This window comes from Zophobas morio, unplaced genomic scaffold (genome assembly GCF_036711695.1).
Source record: "Zophobas morio isolate AGI-343-1 ecotype UQ-CSIRO unplaced genomic scaffold, CSIRO_AGI_Zmor_V1 ptg000006l, whole genome shotgun sequence".
NCBI lineage: Eukaryota > Metazoa > Arthropoda > Insecta > Coleoptera > Tenebrionidae > Zophobas > Zophobas morio.
Window position 1 is genome coordinate 5,473,117 of NW_026972111.1, and position 6,000 is coordinate 5,479,116.

Genomic DNA, 6,000 nt, shown 5'->3' on the forward strand with positions numbered 1-6,000 from the left:
CCTCCATTTTAAGCGCTCCGTTTCTTCGTCCAACAAAGCGATATTGCCACGACACTTAAATATGCAGATCAGTGAGCTGTTTAAACAAGAGACTATCGATTCCGCAGTCCTCTGTTTATCCAAGGCGACTGCTATGACGAAAGCGAATATTGGCTGCATCGAGCTCCTGCTGCACCAGCTGTCATTAATGAAATTGGGGATGCAAATGCGGCTCTAATCCACCTGGAACTCTCATCTGGTGCATTAGTTGGCAGCACTGCAACGTCGCGCCATCCCACCGTAAACTTGTACAGTATGTTAATAGGTTACAGTCGGCACGTTTTGACATTCTTACGCGCCATTATCCCGCAGCGCTGCCAACTTTCGCGTGTTCGGTTGCGCGAGATAAATTCCCTTTGATGTGCCCCGGTTGATTGATGTATTTTAATAAAATTTGGTAGCGCGCCGGAGTCGCCGATAATTCAGGGAGTCTTAATTAAGGAGATGAGACATTATTTCAAGGGGTACCAACAGTAAATTTTCTGCTTGAATCGCCACTAATTCCTACAGGAAACGGCGTGTTAATTCCTGTCGGGAACACGAGGAACGTTTAATTACGGCGACGCAGCGACATAACTTTTGCTTGTAAGCGGTTAAAAAAGTGAGGACCGGTATATGGTCTGGGATAGGAAGGAAACTGGGGAGTTTTGTGTCAAAGATGGGGCGATCTTGATACTAAAAATACCCCAAATGAAAAACGGGAGGTTAATTAATAATTAACCTTGACATCACCCAGTGCATGCTAATTTTTACGATGAGCGACGTGAAAAATGACGGTCATTTGTCTGCTTGTAGTAATTTCAGAGAGAAAAGAAAAAAGTTTATGGTCTGGGTGTCACAGTAAAATGGACCCCCTTCAGGACCCATCATAGTTTTTCTTTTTTTAATTTATTTATCTGTAATACTAGACTAAACTCTGGAATGTTATATGATGACAAAACTTCCAGTTTGTTATGTTTGTTTTTTTTTGCGTAACAACTGCACACCGGATTAATATAAATGTTTTGAAGGTGGCTTAAAAAAGCTTACAATTTTCGATTTGCCGCTTTCATTATTATAATCGACGGGTAAACATGTGTTTGGAATACAATAAGCCTCTTGTTTGAAAATTGTTGAATTCATTTTTGTGCTGTGTATGATCTACCTTTTTCAATAACATTTGCTACGTGATATATTATTATTTAGTTAATTTAGAGGTTCTTTGTATTTTGTGTCCAAGAGTTCGCCGTCTACAACGAGAGATTCAACTTCGTGGATGTAGATTAACGAGGATTAGTGTCTTTGTAGCACCTACTTTTTAAATTGTTAATTAAATGTTCGCTGTTTTTACGCAACCAAATAAACGTATTAATTATGCCCCTTGTTTTTATGCAACCAAACAAACATATCAACTAATCCATGCATATAAAAAGATTTGTCAGCAACGCAAACCACTAAAGCTAGAAATATAAAATTTGGACAACAGGTTCCTTTTGTAATGTAAGCACCCACTAAGAAATGAATTTTGGAAATTCCACCCCTCAGCGGGTAAAATAGGGGATCAAAGTTTGTATGGGAGTCAGGTGAGTATTTAAGCTATACGGGTTCCCGGAGGGAACTATCAGAGGGTGAAAAACAATGTGTCCTAATTGTGAAATCCACACAAGCGAAGCCTGTGACAGCTATTCTAGTCTTAAAATAAAATAGCTACATTTAAAATTTCATATTCTACCACATAGTAACAATCACTGGTACATTCATTGTTGTCTTCTACAATCTAGAAGAATACCTTAAAATACCTGAAGCTGCTTAGAACCAAGAAAAACAGAGACAAATCTTGTATCTCGGTTAACATTTCTAACCTTCAAAAAACAAACTTTAATTTTAATAATGACCTTTACAATCTATCATTGACCACGTTAGTTACAGGATAAATTAGTGAGAGTCCTGAAAGATTATCCGGGAATTTTGAGCCCAGTGAAGCATCATCTGCTGATCCTAATGAATCCGTCCAGAGGAAACGAATCTTCACATATTTCACATAGTTTATACACCATAGGAAATCAGAAAATACGTGACGAGACGACGACCCGAAGAAAAAGTAAGTTACTCTATTCAACCTGGAGTCGGAACTCTACGATCAGGTCGCGTCAGATCGAGTCAGGTCAGGTCAGGTCAGATCGGGTCAGGTTAGGTTCGGTCGGGTCAGACATTGCTGGAGAGGTGCCGACCTTCCAAAGAGATACTTCGAACTTGCTGGTAATAAAGTGAAAAACGGCAAACCCCAAAATCTCCAAATATAGTTGAGGAAAAGGAATTTCGGCTGCATGAAAACATTTTTGTGGTGGTTCCTATACCCAAACCTGGCAAGGCGGCAGATTTACCATCGACATTTAGGCCGATCACATTGTTAGATTCCATAAGCAAGTTATTGAAACATAAGCAGTTCGGGTTTAAACCTGGAAGATCCACTGTGGATGCCATCAAAAAAGTGTTGAATAGAGCAGATCAGGCGAAGAGAGCAGTTAGTAGGCGTAAAAAAAAATGGTGTGCAATGATCACCTGAGGTGTAAAAAATGGTTTTAATACGATCCCATTTAGTGAAATAACAGCAGCACTCAAAAAAAAATATCCCTATATACCTGATAAGATTCAGAATGAGCTATTTCAGTAAAAGGAAAATCTGGATCGGTGACAGGGTGTTCGATATGATGGCAGGAGTCCAACAAGGTTCAGTTCTAGGCCCCCTTTTGCGGATAATTTTTTATGATGTTGTGTTGAATTTTAAGATTCCGGGAGCCACCCTCGCACTAAGGGTAGTCGCAGACGCAGCATCAGCTGGAGTATTTGCCAACAGAACCCTCAAAATCGTACGGGACTGGATGATAGAGAAGACGCTGGAGCTAGTCCTTCAAAAGACGGAGGTCATGATACTATGCGCACCTAGGAAAAGAGATTCAGTATGCTTCAACATCAAAGATGTAATAGTAAAACCGGCCAAGAAGCTAAAATATTTCGGGGTAATCACTGGTGCAAACCACAGTTTTGGATCCGACGTGGAATACGTGACGAAAAAGCGATCGCCTTTTTGGGAAGACTTATGCCTCGGGTAAGAGGTCCAGAAATAAGGGCAAGGAAGATTATGCTAAATGGGGTTGCCAATGCTATCATGTTATATGCATCTCCTGTGTGATTCGATGTATATAGGTTGAGGAAGTATAGGGATGAGCAATTAACTGTACAGGTGGTGGCTTCCGAACCACCGTTTGACCTTTTGGCACAAGAGAGACATTCCCTGTTCCAGAGGTCAAAACAACAGGAAAAAAGATGGGTCATCAGGAGATGGCAACAAAGATGGAAGGCGGAAACTAAAGGCTCCTGGACGAAAAGACTCATACCTAATGTGAAAATATGCTGTTTGTTCATGCACAAAAAATTAAATTTTTATTTTACTCAGTTCCTAATAGGGCATGGAGTGTTCTGGAGCTAGACCAAAAGAATAGGTAAATCTCAGGAAGACACTTGTTATTACTGCAATAACCCGGACAACCCAGAACATCTCTTTGTATGTCATAGATGGATAGATGGCCGTCTAAAGCTTTCTGGACGTACGCACGGCGTTGACGGGTGGTCATCATTGCTGACGGTGTCGGTGCGGCATTCCACAAAGGCAAGTTTGGAGTGGCCTACCGGAAGTATCGATTGCGGGCCCAGAAAACTCTCGATGCGGCGTTCTGGATCCATCGAGAGGCACGCACAGGTTTAAATAGAGGCCACCGTCGGGAATAGAGGCATTCAGTCGAACCACGAATCCAGCGAATGTTAAGAAGAGCCCAATTGCGCCGGAAATAGTTTCTACATAATCGTTGTAATAGTTAGCCGTGTAAATACGAGTTATTAAGAAATAAATTGTTGAGTTTTAACCTACGGCGATTATTCACCCCTACAACGTAACAATATAATCGAACACATGTTAGAATGAGAACAGAAATGGGAAAAAAAACTTGCGACCAACCACCCCCTTGAAATAATGCTAACGCGGTACCAGGGGATTGGAGAACAGCTGGTCGGGAAAGCGGTTTTAGACGACAGAAATTCTGGCACTACCAGGAATGATCAAACCTAAGTCCCTGGTGCCCATGAGGGTTTCCCCTTTCATAAAAAAATATCGGGTCAGGTCGAGTCAGATCAGATCAGGTCAGGTCAGGTCTGGCCAGCACGAATCAAGTCAAATCTGGTTTGGTCTGCTCAGGTGAGGTCAAGTGAAGGAAAAGTGGTTTATGGTCACCAACACAGACAGCAGTTATGGTAAAGAACCGAGATGTGAGAGTCTTGCCAGCTTCCTGACAAAGTCGAGGGATTTGCATGAATAAAGACAAGAAAATTGTAAAATCTTTGGATATGTTAATCATAATCAAATACCACTATAGAAACCTTCATAGTATGCCTAGACTATAGACTTTCATCAAAACTTTCCATATTCATTCAGTTCAGCAAGATAACGTTGTTTCCCATTAGAATAAGCAGTTATATAGTGGGGCTCCTAGCTCAATTTGACCTCACTTGACCTGAGCTAGAAGCCCCACTACTTTTTATCGAACGTTTGTCATCGTCTTGTGCTCGGTAGACCTGACCGCGGGGGAGCTCTTGTTTTGCACATACTCGAGTGCTATCCCGACTATCCCCTCATATAGCTTAGTAGAAAAGTAGGGGAAAGGTGCCTAAAATGATCCCCCTAAGGGAGAAATTCTTTAAAAAATACAAATTATTATTATTCATGTAAAACTGTAGCATTATTTGTAAGAACATTGATTTATCTAGGTAACAGTCTAAGCCAATTGGTGATTCGATAATTATAAAAAAAGTTATTAACGTTTTTCCAGGACCTTAAAAAAGGATCATTTTAGGCATCCCCATAGGTAAAATGATCCCTCGGCATGGGCATAATGATCCCTTTGAATTTTGACCATAAGGGAACAGCATCAACAAGAAAAATCAAATCATGATATAACTGATAAATATTTTATTTCAAAAATTAACAAAAAAATAAATTCTTAAAAAAAATAAACAAAAAAAGTTTGAAAAGCACCGAAAATACGGGGTGTATAATTTCTGGAAGGGTTTGAGACAATACTTTAGTCATCAGTACGTGCTAAGATAAGACTAATTTTGCCAAATAGGATACCCTCCAAGAAAAGAGAGGGCGGGTGGGCGGGCCTACTACCTGCTAAGATAAAACTGAATTTGGCAAATGATATACCCTCTAAGCAAAGAGAGGGAGGGTGGGTGGGTGAGGTTAGTAAGTGCTAAGATAAGACTGAATTTGGCAAATGATATAGCCTTTAAGAAAAGAGAGGGCGGGTGGGCGGGTCTACTAACTGCTAAGATAAAACTGAATTTGGCAAATGATATACCCTCTAAGAAAAGAGAGGGTGGGCGGGTGGGGCTAATACTTGCTAATATAAAACTAATTTTGGCAAATGAGATACCCTTTAAGAAAAGTGACGGCGGGTGACTGGGATTAGTACCTCTTAAGACTGAGAATTTCCCAAAAATAAAACACGAAAATCCCTAAAATTCTTTTAAATTATTTAAATTTCCCCGTCTTAAGAGGTACTAGCTCCACCCACCCTCCCTCTCCTCTCTTAGAGGGTATTTCATTTGCGAAAATCAGTTTTATTTTAGCAGGTAGTAGGTGGGTGGGGCTAGTAACTGCTAAGATAAAACTGGTATTAGCAAATGGTATTCCCTCGAAGAAACTAAAGGGTGGGTGGGCGGGGTTAGAGGATATGTCATCTGCAAAAATCAGTCTTATCTTAGCAGGTAGTAGCCCCGCCCACCCACCCTCTCTTTTCTTGGAGGATATGTCATTTGCGAAAATCAGTCTTATCCTATTAGGTACTAGCCCTCTAACAAGATAAAGGGCGGATGGGCTGAGCTAGTGCTTGGCAAGATAAGGCTGATATTGGCAAATAACATACA